Raw genomic sequence first — 19,246 nt, forward strand, 5'->3', positions numbered from 1 at the left:
AGTTTTATTCAATAATCTGGCCTAAAGCTCAATTAAAATTATAAAATTATATTAAACAAGGCTATGAAATTTACCAATAAAATATAAAGTAAATCAAACAAAATTTTAAGTTAAACGGTTTTATTGAAACCAATACTTACATTAAGTAATAATAATACTAAAAGCTAGAAAATAATTAGGTAGATCCTATGTACTAGTCATCACACTCCTCATCAATCTAGGGCATTGAAAGCGTTGGACGCATCAAATTTTTATTGATAGTCATAAGTAAGACCAACTGAACCTTAACCGTCCGTTGTGTGAAAGTTTTATAACCTTTCGTTGTTTAAAATGGCCTGGCCAGGCCAACTATGAGAAAGCGTGCTTTGTTTATAGCGTGGTGTGAAAATTATGTCCGTAATCAATATAAGTGTAATACTGATATAAAAAACAGAAATTTGTTGAAGAATCGCAGACCCACCAAATTTTTATTCCGTATTTTGCCGGCTTAGACGGAATAAACTGCGCAAACCTAGTTCGCCCACGGTAAGGAAATAGCTGCTAATCTGCTGTTATTGCTGCGTTAGGAGTATATGCTTCTTGAAGATTGTGATTCATCATAGGCAAAATGTCGGCAATTGGTGCAGATTTACTCAACAGCATACGTCCAGTACGAGTGTTAGCTCCATCAAAACGAACAAACCGAAGCACCATTTTGAATCGATCTAACGTTGCATTATAAATATCAAATTGCCGAGAATGCCATAGACCCATTGCTTGCATATTATTACCAAGCATACGTTTCCATTTCTTCAGTGGGCTTACACTCTTTTAGCTTACATGTTGGATTAGCCTTATTCCAGGCCTTGATCACTTCTATTGCTTTCCAATTCGTCTGACGGACAATTACATATATCCACTATTTCAGGTGACATTATGTCACGAAAAATAGACACTGCAATCGGTAATAATCTATGAGCAGGCCCCACTGGTCTGGTGCGTGTACTGGTAAACCGGTTCCAATGGCGTGCTCTAGGTGCTGGCGGTTCCTTCTTCCAAAACATATTGTCAATCTTCACTCGTCATAGTGCTCTTTTTCACCTAGTAATCGATTCACTCCACTGGCAAAATTGGAGACAATATGCTCTCTTTCGACTACTTCATCCCATCCAACGTCACAAATGTCTTCGTTTAGGCAATTCTTCTTTGACCTCAAGTTCATTCTCAATATCAGACACCTCTGCGTCATCAACAGGAACATAATCCTCATCATCATCGTCGTCGGTGACATACGGATTATCTTTCTCATCCTCCGCTGCAGTAAATTTGCTCAGCACTTCTCGTCATGGCGCACTTGCTCACTTGATAGATGATTACTACTTCTACATATAGCTAATAGGGCCCTACCTACTTCGTCTAAAAGTGATATTTCTGTTGCGGTACAACATAAAAGAAAACACTTAATAAATAATGCAGGTCATTATTTCAATTGTAAATAAATACAAACTTGTCTCCACTCAAACAAGAATGATTGCAAAAAGCGAAATCAATCATACACAACGAAAATTTGGAACCAAATTCAATTTTAATATAACTGCATCTATCTGGCGCCTGTTCTCGTTCTTTTTTACTAAATCTAGTAAAACTGTCGAAAATTGCGGTACATGACTACACCAAAATTGCACTGGTGGCCTGTGCAGGCCATTTACCCTAGCATATGAAGTTTTTGTGTAAAATATATTTTTGTCATAATAACTTCTCTAGAAATGGTTACAAAATTCTCAGAAGCTTCAGATAACAGATCTGTATGGTATATTGGTGCCGTTTTTTTGAAAAATTAACGAAACAAAAAGATGTACCCCTTTAAAAGTCGAAATGGCCACATCACACAACGGAGGCTAATCAGGGTATGGTACGCCTCACATTTTTTAAAATTTCAAGCGCCTAATGCTTTTTGTAATTGTCTGATCAACAACATAGGTTGATGAGGAGTGTGACGACTAGTATCTAGGACCTACCTAATTATATTCTAGTTTTAGTATTATTATTATTTAAAGTATTGTTTTCAGTAAAACCGTTTAACCTAAAACTTTTTTTTTAACTATTTTATTTTCAAGTTTTTAGTCTTTGTTTAATTGCTATTATTTCTCATTCTATTTGGTTCATTTAGTGCCTCATTAGCCGTGCTTTTTTTACACGTATATACGTCTACGTTTGCGCGTAAAAAAAATGCTTATCCTCACTTAGATAATGCTTAGGAGACCCATCTAGCGGCAACTAGCTACAGAACATGTTGTACCGAAAAGCGGAGACACAAGCCTCTGTTGTATGGCTGTGTATAACCTATAGCTGAATGGTTTGCGGTGAATAGTGGGCACACACCATTTGTAGAGGTGAACATAGAATTAGTGTAGAGGTGAAACATAGACACATATTTCAGTTGCATTTGAGTATAATGTGTACTGAAATTTACGAGTACTAATTTTCTGCGCAGCAATTTCAGAAGAGTAGATCAAGTTTAACGCTTAGGAGTCCATATAAAGTTTAAGCGTAAACGTATATAGATGTAAAAAAAACACATCTTCAAGGACTCTTTACTGATCATTTTTTTACAATCTAAGTCCTCAATACACAATCCCTCCAAAGACTTTACTCGACTCAGCGCCACGTATGCTTGTCCCTCCTCGAACTCCAAAGTGTTTTCATGTGACTTCTACCGGATTGTGTGTAATATTTGTTCCAAATACGAGCTAAATCGGACCACAAATACGATTTTTTTAATATCTCGAGCATTGCGCCACCTGGCGGCAAGTTTTTTTCATATGTCGCTTTCTATTCATGTATGCATTATGTGTTCCAAATATGAACCAAATCGGACCACAACTGCGATTTTTTTGAATACCTCGATCTTTGCGCCACCCAGTGAGAGCTTTTTTCACAAAGCGATTTATATTCCCGTATATAATATGTGTCTCAAATATGAGCCAAATCAAACCACAAATACGATTTTTTGAATATCTCGATCCTTGCGCCACTTAGCCGCGATTTTTTTCTTGACCGCTTTCTATTCATGTATGATTATGTGTTCCAAATATGAGCCAAATCTGACCACAAATACGATCTTTTGAAATATCTCGATCCATGCGCCACCTATCGGAGTTTTGTTTTCTATAATGGCATTGTCATCGGGTTCTGAACTATGTCCCTACTTTCAAGCTCGTAGCTTATCGGAAAGTTACTTGAATATCAATTACAAAATTCTGTTCGCTACACAGAGTCAAACTAAATAAAACCGTTTAAAAAAATATAAAATCTCACCACTTAATCGATCTTTGCCAATGCAGTATCGCATTTATTCCAATTTCAAAATGTCGATATCGGTATCTTTTTAAGTCGGCTTTAGCTCCCACCGATTTTGTTAATTTTCATCAAGTCTATGTATAGTGGCAAGGATAACTCCCATGCCAATTTTCAACACGATATCTTCAGCGGCTTTTGATTTACGGCTTGACAACATGAAAACTTTCTGCTTCTCAATGGGGCAGCACAGCGCCTATTTTGAAAAACTTTTCCGAATTTCTATATCGCGCAATAAAAGCAAGTTTCGTGATCCGTCTTTGAAGAAGAATTATCCCTGTTTTCCATTTTTAGAAATTCTTGATATCGAAAAAAATCGTTCGATTTAGCCCATTTTCAATACCAATCTATTCTGCGACAAGATGAGCTAGCGTAATTTATTTCGTTAAGATATCTCAATATATCTGGCGGCCGCCGCAGTGTGGTGGTAGCGCGCTCCACCTACTACACCGAAGGTTCTGGGCTCCCCACTCCTGAGCAAACAACATCAACACTTTGGGAACAAGTTTTCTCAATTAGAAACAATGATTTCTAAGTGGGGCGCCCTTCGGCAGTGATTTGGCAAACACTCCGAGTGAATTTCTGCCATGAAAAACTTCTTAGTGAAAACTCATCTGCTTTGCAGATGCCGTTCGGAGTCGACGTAAAACATGTATTTAGGTACCGCCCCTCCGATTTGTAGAAAAAATTTAAAAAAGAAGAGCACGACGCAAATGGGAAAAGTAGCTCGGCCTAAATTCTACTCGGAGATATATTGCGCTTCGTATTTTTTTTTTTTATATAAATTTTTGCTCAAGATATCATGCTAGTGGAGAGACATGGCTCAGTCAAAATTTATTTCGATGCTGATAATTTTGATAAATGGAAATCTATATGTATCTCGCTTCCCTTAAGCTATTACGTACTAACGTTGTTTAATCAAAGTTATAATACCCTTTTGTAAACGTAAGTGCTGGGTATAACAAAAAGGGACGTCTAAGCAAGGGCGAAACCGAACATTATTAACCCAGCTGTTTGCTCTCACATATATATTAGGGATACATTTAAAGAGTACTATCACGAATATTATTCGAAATGAAACTCAAAGTATACTACTCACACAACAAGGTTAGGGTGGGTTCCCGGGCATCAGGGACATAAAGGTTATAAACAGGCAGACTACCTGACCAAGCAGGGTGCTATAGGAGAATTCTGTGGCCCAAAGCCCCTCAGTGGACCCACAAAGGCACACACTAGGGAAACCATAAAAAACTGGGAAACATAGCAGTTCAGACAATATTGGTTTGAATGCTCAAGGAAAATACAGTCCAAATTTGTTATAATCCCAGAAACGAGAGTATCAGCCAAATTAAATGGGGTTACACTAACCAAACAGTTTCTGTTGAATACCCAAAAATCTGGGCATCCCAACGGACATCTAATTGATGAGGCTACACCGCCAAGGGGCTTAAGGGAGAACACAGCCATATGAAGCTAAAAAGCACAAGCAGGCCCTCAGTGAAATACACAAACAGGCGTCGGGCCTTTATGCCAGGAATCGCCCGTTGAATCCAGTACTTAAAGAACAATAACCAAACCTAGCAGAGGAGGAACGTACTCTCCCTAGGAAACCGCGCGTCAATCTAGCTCAACTTCTATCTGGATGCTGTAACAAGTGAACTTCTTACCTATCCAGAATCAACCTCGATATACAAAATATATGTCCTGCTTGTAATGTGTCCCCACATGACACCTACCATTTTCCCTACCAACCTTCAACTGTATTGTGGATCCAACGCCTCTAACACCTCTCTCATTATGGTCCACCCCTGTTGAAACAGCAGGTTTTCTTGGACTCACGTTAGAGGAAATTGATGACAATTTGTGATTGGTGGAACCTCTTGGATGGGGCGAAACACTTCTACAACAACAACAACAACAGAATATCAGCCAAGCTCATTAATCTAATCAGAGAAAACCTACGAACGCTCACTGGTTACTGCACAGGACACTATAGTTTACGATATCACCTAAGTTAGTTATATCTATACACAAACCTTTCGCTTTTGCACGGATGAAACGGCGGCTCACATTTTCTGCGATTGCGTCACTATGGCAAGGCAGAGACTCTCCTATCTTGGTGGCGTGGCTCCTAATACCTTTGTAAAATGGTTTAAAAAGCCTAAAGAGGTACTTAAATACATTTAAAGGCTGAACATACAACAATAGTATAAAAGGTCAAGCACAATAAATAAGAATAAAGGTCGCAGTGCATCGAGGCCTAATAAAAATAGTAACAATATCTTTACACATGTGGCCATTTTTTCTGCGACTATGGTATTGACTCGAGAATCATTTTAAGTATTGTAACGATTTTTGGAAAATTTCTGATAATTATGCGTTTTTTGCTAACGTTCGAATCGCTGAACTGTCGAATAAAAAACTCCAATATTCAGTATTGCAAAATGGTCTTTATTTGGACTACTTTGGGCGTAGTACAATTATACTTCGATATCACGTACTCCACAAAAGCGTGTTTAAATCCAGCTGATTAGTTATTCTTAAGCTTGCGCTGCTTTTATACTCTTACGGCAGCTTTCTTTCCAAAATTTCGATGACTTAGAGATAGATAAGTGACTAACTAAAGTTAGTATATCCTTAGTATATTTTTTAACTTGACAGTTAACTATGGAACAATTTGGGTAGTGGTAGCGTGCTTCGCCTACCACACCGGAGATTCTGGGTTCACGCCCCGGTCAAAGCAACATCAAAATTTTAGATAAAAATTTTTGTAATTGGGAGTCAGCCAATTTTTAGGAAAAATTAAAAGGGACAGGATGCAAGTTGGAAGAAAAGATCTACCTAAAATCTCTTCGGAGGCTATCGCGCCATACATTTTTTCTTTTTTTTTTATCGTTTCAATCGCGTCTTTGTTGAGTTGACTCGTGACAATTGGCAACATCAAGTCCTTATCAGTTAGTTAATTGAAAGTTACCCTTGCTCTGTATAAGTTCGAAGAATAACTGCATTGCTGTTAAGTATGTCGCTTAATCGTAAATAAAAGGAAATATTTTTTAATTATATAAAGTTTTATGTTAAAACATGTAAGGCATTAAAAATTTCACAAGTAAAATATTAAATTCGGCACTAAAGCATGTAATTATTTTATTTATAGAGTTCATCAAAGTCATTAATTTCGCGCTTTTAGTAAAATTAACTTGAATTTATGAGCTCACTGCAAATTTTTACTACCCAGGAAAATAGTGAATTTTATAATATGCAAGAAAAATGGCACTCACAAAAAAAAAAAAAAACTTAAAAGTAACTCCTACTTTTCTTAATCAACTCGACGCTTAGCATTAATTTTAGTGTCACGCAAGTCATTTTTCGGTGCTACGCTAAATGCAGTCAACCTTTTCGAAGGAACTTTATTATAAAGTACTTTTTATACTTATGCATATTATAAAATAAGTTGTTATGTACACAAAAAATAATTTGTCTGTCCAAACTGCACTTTTTTATACTTAGAAAATAATTCAAATTATAATAATAATAAAAAACAAGTAAGGAAGGCTAAGTTCGGGTGTAACCGAACATTAAATACTAAGCGGCCAAATTACAGCTTTTAAAACTTTTAAATTACCTTCTTTTAAATGTGGGCGGTGCCATGCCCATTGTACAAAATTTTACTAATTTTCTATTCTGCGTCATAAGGCCAACCCACCTACCAAGTTTCATCGCTTTATCCGTCTTTGGTAATGCATTATCGCACTTTTTCGGGTTTTCGAAATTTTTGGATGCGACCACCCACATTTTGTCATCAAGATCTTCTAACGGGAGTCCAAGGAAACTAGCAGTTTCAACAGTTGCTGCTAAAGGTGTAGGTTCCACAGTACAGTTGAAAATATTTTTGATGTCATGTGGAAACACATCGCATGCAGGAGATACATTACATAAGTCAGGGTTGATTCTGGAACATTGAGAATTTAAGCTGTTTCAGTATCCAAAACGAAGTTGGGCCAGGGTGACTTGTGTCTCCTTTCGTAGTGTTCTGCAAGGGTAGGATAGTGTATATTAATACAGGGTTCACCGAGCGCAACCTAGTAAAGGTGTTTAAAGGTTCTCTGTGGATTTTGTTAAGCACCTCCTTATGCTTATCTGGATCAAATGGCTGCGTAGGCAGGCACCGGATCTCTTCATAGATGTTTCCATATCCCTCTTACAGGCGGTGCTAAATCAAACAGTTTTTTTGCCAGGCTGTCCGGCTTTATGACAATTGAGCAAAAACTGTATGTTCAGCATTTTGTTATGCTCTTTAATGTTAAGCTCTTTTGCCTCACTATGTAGATGATATTCAGGGGTTATAAAAACACATTCTGCAGCAGTTCTGAGTGCAGTATTTTGGCAGGCCTGCAGCCTTTCCCAGTGTGTGTGCTTAAGACCAGGCCACCAGACTACAGACGCGTAGCACATGGGCGCCAGATCAATTGCTTTGTAAGATGTTAGCAACGTTTCTTTATCTTTTCCTTTTCCTTTCCTTGCTTGCTGCCAGCAAGCAACTTGCAGCTTTGTACTTTGCATAAAATTTCGGTGGCTAGCGCCTTGAAGCTGAGAGTGTTACCGAAAGTTACCCCTAAGATCTTTGGTGGCGGGCGACCAATATTTGCTTCATCTGTTCTTTATTCTAGAAACTGGTTTGTCAGGTGCTGCGGGAAAAACTTGAGCATTTTGTTGCATCTTTGTACTTTGGATACAATTTCGGTGGATAGCGCATTGAAGGTGAAGGTGTTATCAAACGTTACGCCTAAAATCTTTGGTGGCTGGCAGTCGGTAGCGTAACGTCATCGACGTGAACGTCCAATATTTGCTTCATCTGTTCCTTCTGTATCGTAAATAGAGTGGCCGTGGATTTGGTCGGTGATAGTGTCAGGTCGTGCGAGGTGTAGAAACCAGCAAGACTAGGGAGATAGCGGTTTATTCTAGAAAATAGTTGCTCTATCTGAGAGCCAAGTCTCCTAGGTTTCGTTCCTTAACGACGTTCCCAAACGTACACTTCCCGACTACTAAGAAAATTTGCACCACAGCAACTTGGTGTTCTCATCTACCATTACTCTGTACGACGAGCAACAGCGTTTACTCCAAAATTAGTTTTGATATTACTCCGAAAAGTGTTAAGACTGCACTAAATTTTTTGGGTGTACATTATGCAATTTATATAGTGCTTGATTCCACCTTTTGGGTGTGTGTGTGTGTTTTAGAAGAATGCACTTTGCGGAATTATCCAATCATGCATTGCTTCCTGTCGCTGCTGTTGTGCACTTCCTAACTTAATCTTAATTTTATCTGGCACTATCGGTGACGTCGATGCAACCCTGCACCAAAATTAAGCTAGCGCCTTCTGCACTGCTTTTTTAGTGTATCATCATTATGCCAAAGTCAAATGAAGCAATTAAATTAAAGCGTACTAAAGCAAATTTACGACACCTTAATTTCATGTATTAAGCTTTTATTACTTGCTGTGCTATAGAGCACGTGTGTGTTTTCTTTGATAGGTCTTAGGGTAATACAGTGGTGGAATATAGAAGAAAATATTTTTTGATAGGTAGATATGTGTGTATGTAAACTAAGCCCCATAGCGGGCGTTGTATTAACATTTTTGCTATAAAACTAAATCCAGATGAAGAAACGCGCGCTCAGGTGGGCGGAGTATTGACGTTCCCCTGGCTATTTTTCTTAACAAATACTCCTTCGTAAATTGATAATGAAAAGCTTAAAGCGAATTGGTGATATAGATAGATAATCTACCAACTAACAGAAGAGCTTTGCTTAGCAGACCACTGCGTCGTCAAAATGAAAATTTATCAAACGTTCGGCAATGCTATAGGATTTTATTTTTAAAGCTTATTTGGTAAAAATTTAAGAAATAGTTCAACTTCTAATACGCGTACAAAAAGGTTGGGAGAGGTGTCGAACGAGTTGTTCAAAAGATATCAACAAAAAATCGAAAATACTTCAGCATTAGGTTAACGAAATCACGAGAACGGAAGTCGCATAATCGGTGGGTCCCAATCCTTATGGAGCTGGTGATGCTTCTCACCATTAATTGGCAGAGCTTTATTAATTTTGCAGTGAACTTCAATTTGGACATAGCAGCATACCAGCAATTTCTTTTCGCGCTGTCAAGGGTTGATTTGAAGTCGACGAAAAGATGGTGTATGTCGATTCCTTTATCGTGAGTCTTCTCCAGGATCTGGGGTATAGTGAAAATCTGATCGATGGTAGATTAACCAGGTGCACAGAGCGCTAAAGCGAGTATAATAGGCGATAGTAAGCAGGCTGATCCAGCGATAATAAGCGCGGTTTGTTGGAACGTCTTTCTTGTTATGTGCATAGGAGTTGATGTTATTTAAGACACTTCGCTTCCATGTTTGAACAGCTCGGCGGGTAGACCGTTGTTAGCCGGACTTTTGCCATTCCCACTTCGTTATAGTCGCGCGTCTGAAAACACGTCATCAGCGATTATGGTATCGAGTTCATCTTTTTCCGCGATAGCAAGCAACGAGGTGAAATACTAGCGCCACAACTTAAAAATGCTCTTTTTATCTTTCAAGGATGTGAATAAAGAGGTAATACCTATATTGTGAAAAAAAAAATAGTTGATTTAGGGTGAGTTCCTTCACTATTTTATTATTTGAGAAACTTTTCTTTCCGCAAAGTGGACCAGTGCACGACCTATTGTATTTAATCTTATTAATGGGGTGAAATCTTTTTTACGGGAAGATTGGCTTGATATTTGGTAAAGTGGTACCTCTTTACAATTTAAAAGTTAAGACACTTTTCCTTTCTGGAAGCGAATTAGTGGTCGACCTTTTCGAAAAAAATATTATTTTGGTACGACTTTCTTGAAATTTAGTGCATCTGTTCCGCTTCGACAGATTTTTCTATTTGACTCTTACTTCTGGCAAGAGGACCAGGGACCAACCTTTTCCAAAAAAAATATAGAAACAATGCATGCGATGATGGATAATAAGAAGCAAGAGTAGAGGAGGAGAAAGAAAACAAATAAAGGGAGGTTGCAGCAGAGGAAAGAAAGTGGGATTAAAGGAGAGAAAAATTGAGGAAAAGAGGGGAAGATACTGATAGGAGACGAGGATCAAATATTGAGGAGAGGAGGGTAGGCAAAACGAAACAAATATATTTGATTCTTTTTACAAATACATATATCAAATGCCTTTGTTGACTGGGAGAGTATGTATAACGCAGGGAGGAATATTATTGGGCAGGATAACGGGCCAATTAAAAAATAATAATAATAACTAAATAAAAACAAAGCGCCATGTCCTCCGAAGAGACTTATGCCGAGCTTCTCTGCCAATTTGGGCCGTGCTTTTTTGACGCCTCAATTTTCTCTTATTTATAGAAAATAATGCTATTTTGAAAACTTTAGGTGCATTTTTGTTCATATTGAAGTCGGACGGTGCTTAGTAAAGAGGTTCCATATATGTGACCCGGCCTATGAAAAGGTTGCTGATGACTCAAAAAAAAGAAAAACTATTAAGAAACTGAAGAAATACATTGTTTATCTTTAACAGCTATTACTCGCAATTTCTTTTTTGAGTCATAAGTCACCTTTTCATAGGCCGGGTCACATATGAGGAAATTGAGGTGACAGAGGTATAGGGAGTAGGATTTGCAAGTGAGAGTGGGACTAGGAAAGAAAGTGGGAGTGGGAATGGCAATGGGAGTTCTAGTAAGAAAAGGAGTGGGTGTGGGGGAGAGTGGTAGTTTTAATGGGAGTGGGATTGAGTATGTAAATTGCAGGGAGGAATATTATCGGCCAGGATAACATTCCAATAAAAAAAAAATAATGATAAAAACAGTACGTCTCCGATGAGATTTTAGGCCGAGTTTCACTTCCAATTTGCACCATGCCCTTTTGACGTCTCAATTTTCTCTTAATTATAGAAAATAATACGATTTTGAAAATTTTTGCTGCATTTTTTTCATATTGAAGTCAGACGGTGCTTAGTAAAGAGATTCCATATATGAGGAAATTGAGGTGAGAGAGGTACAGGGAGTAGGATTGCAAGTGGAAGTGGGACTAGGAAAGAAAGTGGGATTGGGAATGGCAATGGGAGTGCTAGTGGGAAAAGGAGTGGGTGGGTGTGGGTGAGAGTGGTAGTGGTAATGGGAGTGGGATTGGGAATCGAATGGAGATGAATGGAATAAGGGATGGACGAAATAAGAAGAAAAATGCAAGATAGAGTAGAAGAGAATGGAATAGAGAGTGAAGAGAAGAAGCGACGCTCACTTTTTAAATGTAGGCAAACACATTATCCGACAGAACAGAGTTTTCTGGGTACTATAGTTTAAAATGAACTTTGGAGTGAATTTTCAGAGAAAGAAAACCTCGATACTGTGCACACAAACTCGATATATAAGAAAGAACTTGTACGAAGCAATCGGCTTTGAAAAATCTTCCGTACTTGAGGAAAGCGCAACATTAGTTTAAAAGAACAAAGAACAAGTCGAGTAAATTGCATCTTTTTATTTGCGATTTCCATTTTTCCCTCATGGTGCGAAAAGCAAAGCAAAATTTATTGTAAGTAGGTAAGTTAGTAAATAGTGAGAAAGTTAATTCTTCATATCTTTCTTGACACTAGCACTTTTTATAAGCCACCTTTTTTTATAGTCCTGACGAACTCAGGTTTTACAGTGAGACGATCTATTTTTAGCGCTTACCGTTTTTCATTACAGCGCGCCGATTTTACAGCAAATCAGTACTGACTGCGTTGATAGACTTTACGACAGGTAAAGTTCCCCACGTTGTCTATGTTTTTCTAATGAAAGTAATAAATCTTTGATAACATTGTAAAAAACTACTTAAAACTACAAATCAGTGAAAAAAAAAAAAAATCCAAACACAGCGGTTAAGTCCAGAAGCTAATTACGTTAATGATATTGCCAACACCGCTGTAGTCGAAGCACATAAAATCGACCCAAATGATTAACTTTGCGTTGAGCGATTGCGAAATCTCATTAAGCTGTAACGGACGAAGCGATGTGAGCAGCAATGAAATTATGTGAATAGTGACTAATAAAATTGTCAAACTACCGCGCAATAAAAAAAATGTATCACGAAAGAAAAAAATTGGCCAAACTGCCAACAGGTGGATGATATTTGGGGCTCGCTTCTGAGCCAAATACTGGAATGAGCAATGCAACGATTGCGCCAATTTAATGGCAGACATTTTGACGGCTATGACGTTTGTAACGTTTTGTTTTTTCTTTGTTTGCCGATGAGGTGGCAACAAGCGCATGGAAGGTTGCCGGTCGTACATCTAACCAATATTTGGCGCACTCATACAGATGAGGCATGTGAGACTTTGCGACAAACATTAGCAATGATTTTGCCATTGACAGTCATGATTTTATTTTACTGCATATTTGTTTTTCTCTTTCTTGCTAATTATATCATAACATTTTTTTGTTGTGTTTTGTTCTTTGTCTCTAATGTTCCGATTTTGTTGATGCCGATGCTGCTCCGCTGTTATGCACTTTTTGCATTTGATTTTCTGACATTGATGTCAAGCGTCATTAGCGTGAGCGCGCGCGTGCAACACAAATGTCACGGCTTGTCAGTCGCTTGCATGTTCCATGATGAGGCGAGACCAACTATGACGGGTGTAGGAAATAAAATTTCCATTGAAATGCATTCGCTACGACTAAGGCTGAATTAGATAATTACAATTGACCAAGAACAAAGACACATATTAAAGTGAAAAAGCTGTACTGAACTGTAATTAATATAAGTGTTTTTATACTCAGCTGAGCAGAGCTCACAGAGTATATTAATTTTGTTAGCATAATGTTAATCCGTAACGGCATAAACTAATCGAGATAGATATAGACTTCTATATATATGAAAATGATCTGGGCGAAAAAAGAAATTCATTTAGCCATGTCCGTCCGTCCGTAAACACGATAACTTGAGTAAATTTTGAGGTATCTTGATGAAATTTGGTGTGTAGATTCCCGGGCACTCATCTCAGATCGCTATTTAAAATGAACGAAATGGGACCATAACCACGCCCACTTTTTCGATATCGAAAATTTCGAAAAACCGAACAAGTACGATAATTCACTTGGTAGGTGGGTTGATCTTATGACGCAGAATAGAAAATTAGCAAAATTTTGGACAATGGGCGTGGCACCACCCACTTTTGAAAGAAGGTAATTTCAAAGTTTTACAAGCTGTAATTTGGCAGGAACGTTACTCCTATTACTATATGTGTGCTAAATAAAAATTTGAAAAATCGGATTACGAACACGCCCACTTTAAAAACAAATTTTTTTGAATTTAAATTTTAACAAAAAATTGAATATCTTTACAGTATATGTATAAGTAAATTATGTCAACATTCAACTCCAGTAATGATATGGTGCAACAAAATACAAAAATAAAATTTCAAAACGGGCGTGGCTCCGCCCTTTTTCATTTAATTTGTCTAGAATACTTTTAATGCCATAAGTCGAACAAAAATTTACCAATCCTTGTGAAATTTGGAAGGGGCATAGATTCTATGACGATAACTGTTCTGTGAAAATGGGCGAAATCGGTGGAAGCCACGCCCAGTTTTTATACACAGTCGACCGTCTGTCCTTCCGATCGGCCGTTAACACAATAACTTGAGCAAAAATCGATATGTCTTTACTAAACTTAGTTCACGTACTTATCTCAACTCACCTTATCTTGGTATAAAAAATGGCCGAAATTTGACTATGACCACGCTCACTTTTTTGATATCGAAAATTACGAAAAATTAAAAAAATTCCATAATTCTATACCAAATATGAAAAAAAGGATGAAACATGGTAATTGGATTGGTTTATTGACGTAAAAAATAACTTTGGAAAAAACTTTGTAAAATGGGTGTCACACCTACCATATTAATTAGAAGAAAATGAAAAAGTTCTGCAGGGCTAAATCAAAAGCCCTTGGAATCTTGGCAAGAACGGTATCGTGGTATCTATATATGTATATAAAAATGAATGTCTGTATGTATGTGATCGATGAACTCAAAAACTACTGGACCGATTATTATGAAAATTGGTATGTATATGTATTTTTCCACGGGGAAGGTTTGTATGATGAGTACTTTGATACCGGGTGACTAGAGTCTCGAGATATAGGACAAAACATGGACCCGGGTAACTACAGGAAGTGTTTCTACAATATCGGTATCAAATGGAAGCTTTTTATGACTTTGACACTTTATTTTCGTACCCCTGGGTGAATAGATTCTCGAGATATAGGCCAAAAAGTGGACCCGGGCACCCCTAGAATGTGTTTATACAATATGGATAGCAAATGAAAGCTGTTGATGAGTGCTTTAGTGCAGGGTAGTTTTCGTACCTATTGGTGACTACGGTCTCGAGATATAGGTCAAAGCGTTGACCCCGGCACCCCTAGAATGTGTTTATACAATATAGATATCAAATGAAAGCTGTTGATGAGTGCTTTCTACAGGGTAGTTTTTATACCTATTGTGTCTCGAGATATAGGCCAAAACATGGACCCGGATACCCCTAGAAATTGTGTGTGTTTTAGATATCAAATGAAAGCTGTTGCTGAGGGGTTTTAAGTAATTTTCATTGTGATATTCGATTTAGTCGCATCAACCTGGCAAAACTGATAAATATGCATGCGAAGCCGAAACAAAGACATGAATTAATAATACCCACATACCTATTTACATACGTCCTATTCGATTTTCCTGAAATTTGGTATATAAATTTGCCTATATTAATATTTACGATGCTTTTTTCCGGGAAGTAGACAAGAAACGGACTGGGACTGAGATTAGGACTGGGACTGAGACTGAGACTCGGAGTGGGACTGTGATTGAGACTCGGAATGGGTGTGGAACAAAATACATACCTCCCTCTGGGACTGGCAATGAGATATGAAGAAGAATGAGAAAAACTTGAGAGAAGAGAAAAGAGAGAAGGAGACTGAGAAAGAGATAGAATGAGACGAAGATGGAGATAGCGAAAAATACGGAGGTAGGAGTGAATACAAAGATTAGGAAAAAGTGTAGAGGGGCGAGGGCAGAGTTAGACGGAAAAAGCTTATTAAAATGTATGCAGATATACCAGAACAACGTCTGCCAGGTCTGCTAGTTACATATATAAATAAATTAGCGGTTCCCGACAGATGATGTTCTGGGTCAACCTGGTCCACATTTTGGACGATATCTCGAAAACGCCTTAACATATACAACTAAGGGCCACTCCCTTTTAAGAGCCTCAATAGTACTTTTATTTGATACCCATATCGTACAAAACGTTATAGAGTCATCACTGGTCCAGCTATAGAATTATGGCCCACTCCCTTTTAAAATACTCTTTAGTACCTTTCATTTGATACCCATGTCATACAAACACATTTCAGGGTTACCCTAGGTTCATTTTCCTACATGGTAAATTTCCCTTATTTTGTCTCCAAAGCTCCCAGCTGAGTATGTAATGTTCGGTTACACCCGAACCTAGCCTTCCTTACTTGTTTTTTTTTCATCTTTTCTATAACAACGCTAAACTTGTGACAGTCTTTATGTCACATATGTTGTGGTTAGCCAGGTATGTGGAAAATTTAATGGAGATCTACATGATCTGGAAAAGGCCGGTGTATCGTTGAACACTTCAAAGGCAGTCACGGTGCACCGACCACTTTCATCAATATAGAGTGACATTCTTATCAACCTCAAGAAAACCGTGATATGCAATTTGTTGCGAACTCACCAAGCAAATATGTTCGGATATGTCTAGGAAAGAGATATTGATGATCACATCTACCATTATAGGTCACTCTAAAGAATGGGATTCCCAATAGGTGCAGAAGCTGTAGCATGAACGGTTGTAAGGAAACAGTCACCCATTTCCTGTGCAGGTGTCCAGCCCTAGCGAACATGAGCTTTCCGACACTAGGCAGTTTTGTGTGCCCGACCTAGGGGCGGTGTCAAAATGCTTCAAAAAGATTTTAGAAGGTTTATTGATCTTAATTGTGTGAGTATACATACAAGGTACATTATGCAGTAAGTTCCAGGAGAATGTGCATCAAAATGCAGGGCCGCCGGGCCCGGGGGCAAAAAAAACACGGGCCCCCATACTAAAATGAACAAATTCTCAAAATCAAAATTACCATCTTTTACATATTTATATGCATTTGTATATACATGTATATTTAAGCATATATATGCATACATGTATATTATATTCAATGAATATATAGTTACGAACTTTAATTTATCTACACATTCATACAGGTCAACATATGAGTAAATATGTTTACATAGAAATATACATATTCTTCATAAATTATTAATATACACATTAATAGACACGTTCACAGATTTATAAAATTTGTTGAAATTTGAACCGATTGCAATCTACGAAAGGTGATTAAAGGTGTGGTTTTTTTATTTTCAGCTTGGATAGCATTTTGAGATTCCCGGGTGGGTTGCGATAAAATTATTTTCTTAGCCGTCATCTTTCATTCGCTTTTGTGTTATTACATTATAAAATATTATTCCATAGCGGTTAAGTCCTGCAGCTAGTACAATTTTTTACAACATCAAATCGCACGATAGGGGGCCACCCTGTCTGAAACCTCGTTTAGCTTCGAACAGCTCGGAGAGGCCTTTCCAGTTCTGACTGATCTAAAAGTGTTGCTCAACGTCATTTTGCACTGCCTTATAGTTTTGTTGGGAAAAAGAGTTCAGACATAGACAAAAAGGTGAGGTGTGTCAATTCTTTCTTTTTGGTTTTTTTTTTTTCAAGATTTGGCGCATTTTGAAAATCTGGTCGATGGTAGATTTACCTGGTCTGAAGCCGCACTGATAAAGTCCCATCAGCCGATTCACGGTGGTCTTCAATCTTTCGCACAATACATTTGACAGAACACTTAGATTTCAATAATTAGATATACACTCATCCGAACATATTTTGTAAAGAAGCTGATGCCTGCGCCTAACCAACTTCTCGCCGCCGTGATAAATCGTAAGTTCAAGAGTATACCTCAGTTTACAGACTCTAATCCAAAAATAAAACTGTGTCAGTAGGCTAACAGGGGCTCACATCTGGGTGCTAAATTGTCCTTTGCGGAAAGTTAGGATAAATGCCATTAGTACTGCAAGATCTTAAGCCCCTTATTGAGCTGTGCTGCTTTTGTTAGGAAGAAAAACTCTCGGATATCTCAATTCCAGTCAAGTCTTAAAGGGAAGTTTCTCTCTGCTCCGCACGACGTACGTACTTATAGCCTTGAAAAGATGGACTACTACAGAGCATAAAGGTGCTTACATGGAAATTTTCATAAGGACTTTGCGTGATCTGGCTACCAATTTTTTGTTTTATTTGTCCTTTTTCAGCTAAAGGATTTCTTTTCCTATGTTTGGCTCGATTCTGTACATTAAGACGAACTCTAGCCGCAGGCTTTCCTCCAACGTTATATCCCAGTAATGGTTCTACAATTTCGTTTAAATCTAGCTTTATACGAAAGTGCAGTTCAATTTCGCCATCTTCGGTTTCGGCTAATCTATTATAAATGTCAACTAAATGTGCAACAAATGTCATTACAGTCCATCAAACAGTTCCTGCAATTGTTATCTTCTTTTACTTCGCTTTTATGTTACCCTGTCACAATTGGCACAATCATTCATTTTAATGGTTCATTTGGTGTGCAATGGACTCGTCAGCAATTCGTGGGCACTGAAATGTTCTGTTCATTGCACACAGATCCTTAGCTTCAGTTTTCTTGGCTTCTCTTCCTTTTATATCATTTTCAACATCAAGTTGCTACTACTGCATTGCTCTATGATGCATGCCACATTACACATCACCTTAGGCACCTGTCGTCGTTTGTATCACATAACTGTACGTTCCATACTAACTCAATTCGCAAAAGGCGACATTCATTTTGATGGTCAATAAAAATTGTAAGTCAATTTATTGCAAGTCGTATTTATTGTGTATCGCGTGACTTGCCGTGCATCCCCAACTCTATTTGCTGTAAACTGCATATCTCACTCAATACTAAAGAACATAATGTTTGATTTATACTATATTTATTTTTTTTTCTACTGGCATTTTTTTGCCTTTGGCCGATACAGTTTATTTTGTATTTTATTCAGGTAGTCAATGTCCTTTCGGGTAACTTAACTAGCTAGTATTGAATTAATTCATTGATTGCAGACAAACGATAAGAACCGCTAATGGGTATTATTACTCATAGAAGAATTGTTTGGTATGACGACAAAGGAATGGTTACTTTAATTTTTCCCTTTCAATAAAAATATTTCCCGGCACAATGAACTTCATGTAACTTATAACAAAAAGCTATTTTACCATAATTACCTATTTTTTGCTGAACTAGTTATGACAACGCAGCTCTGGATGATGTAACGTTCACACATTTCCCCTACCAAATTTGATCTCTGATGCTCAATATGTGTACTGGCCATGAGCTCTTCAAGCTTCAAGGGATGCATCCGTTTTAGCTAGTTCATCTACTTTTTCATTCTCACCTATTCCCACATGCCCTGGGATCCAATACAGATTTACGCTTCTCCCTGTCCCGAATCTTTCCAGAGACTGCTCACACTCTAACACACTTTTAGATGCTGTGCTATGCGAGATTATTGCCTTAATTGTTGCTTGGCGGTCAATATAAAAGTCGCATTTAACTCTGAATTGAATTATTTTGTTGATAACATAAACTTTACTATTGACTTCAATGGGAAACCGAGTAAAAGAGTATTTTCAAATTAAGTTAAAAATTTATCTTGTGGAGCTTGTTTGCTTTTGTGTTCGTCTCACTTTAGTAAAAATATGATAATGGTCTTTTTTCCGAAATAGTCATATGGTCAAACGGAAG

General features: G+C 37.7%; 1 long non-coding RNA gene across 3 annotated transcripts in view; it reads right to left on the reverse strand.

Moving 5' to 3' along the window:
- Window positions 1–19,246, reverse strand: part of LOC137234022 (uncharacterized) — a 58,594-nt gene that overhangs the window by 20,854 nt on the left and 18,494 nt on the right. Inside the window, exon 1 of one of the 3 annotated variants that reach the window (XR_010947660.1) lies at window positions 12,058–12,187. The exons of the other annotated variants lie outside the window; for them this stretch is intronic. This is a non-coding gene — a long non-coding RNA (uncharacterized lncRNA). Of the gene's footprint in view, window positions 1–12,057; window positions 12,188–19,246 lie in introns of those variants that run through there. 3 annotated transcript variants of the gene reach the window in all.

This window comes from Eurosta solidaginis, chromosome 5 (genome assembly GCF_040869045.1).
Source record: "Eurosta solidaginis isolate ZX-2024a chromosome 5, ASM4086904v1, whole genome shotgun sequence".
NCBI classification, from domain to species: domain Eukaryota; kingdom Metazoa; phylum Arthropoda; class Insecta; order Diptera; family Tephritidae; genus Eurosta; species Eurosta solidaginis.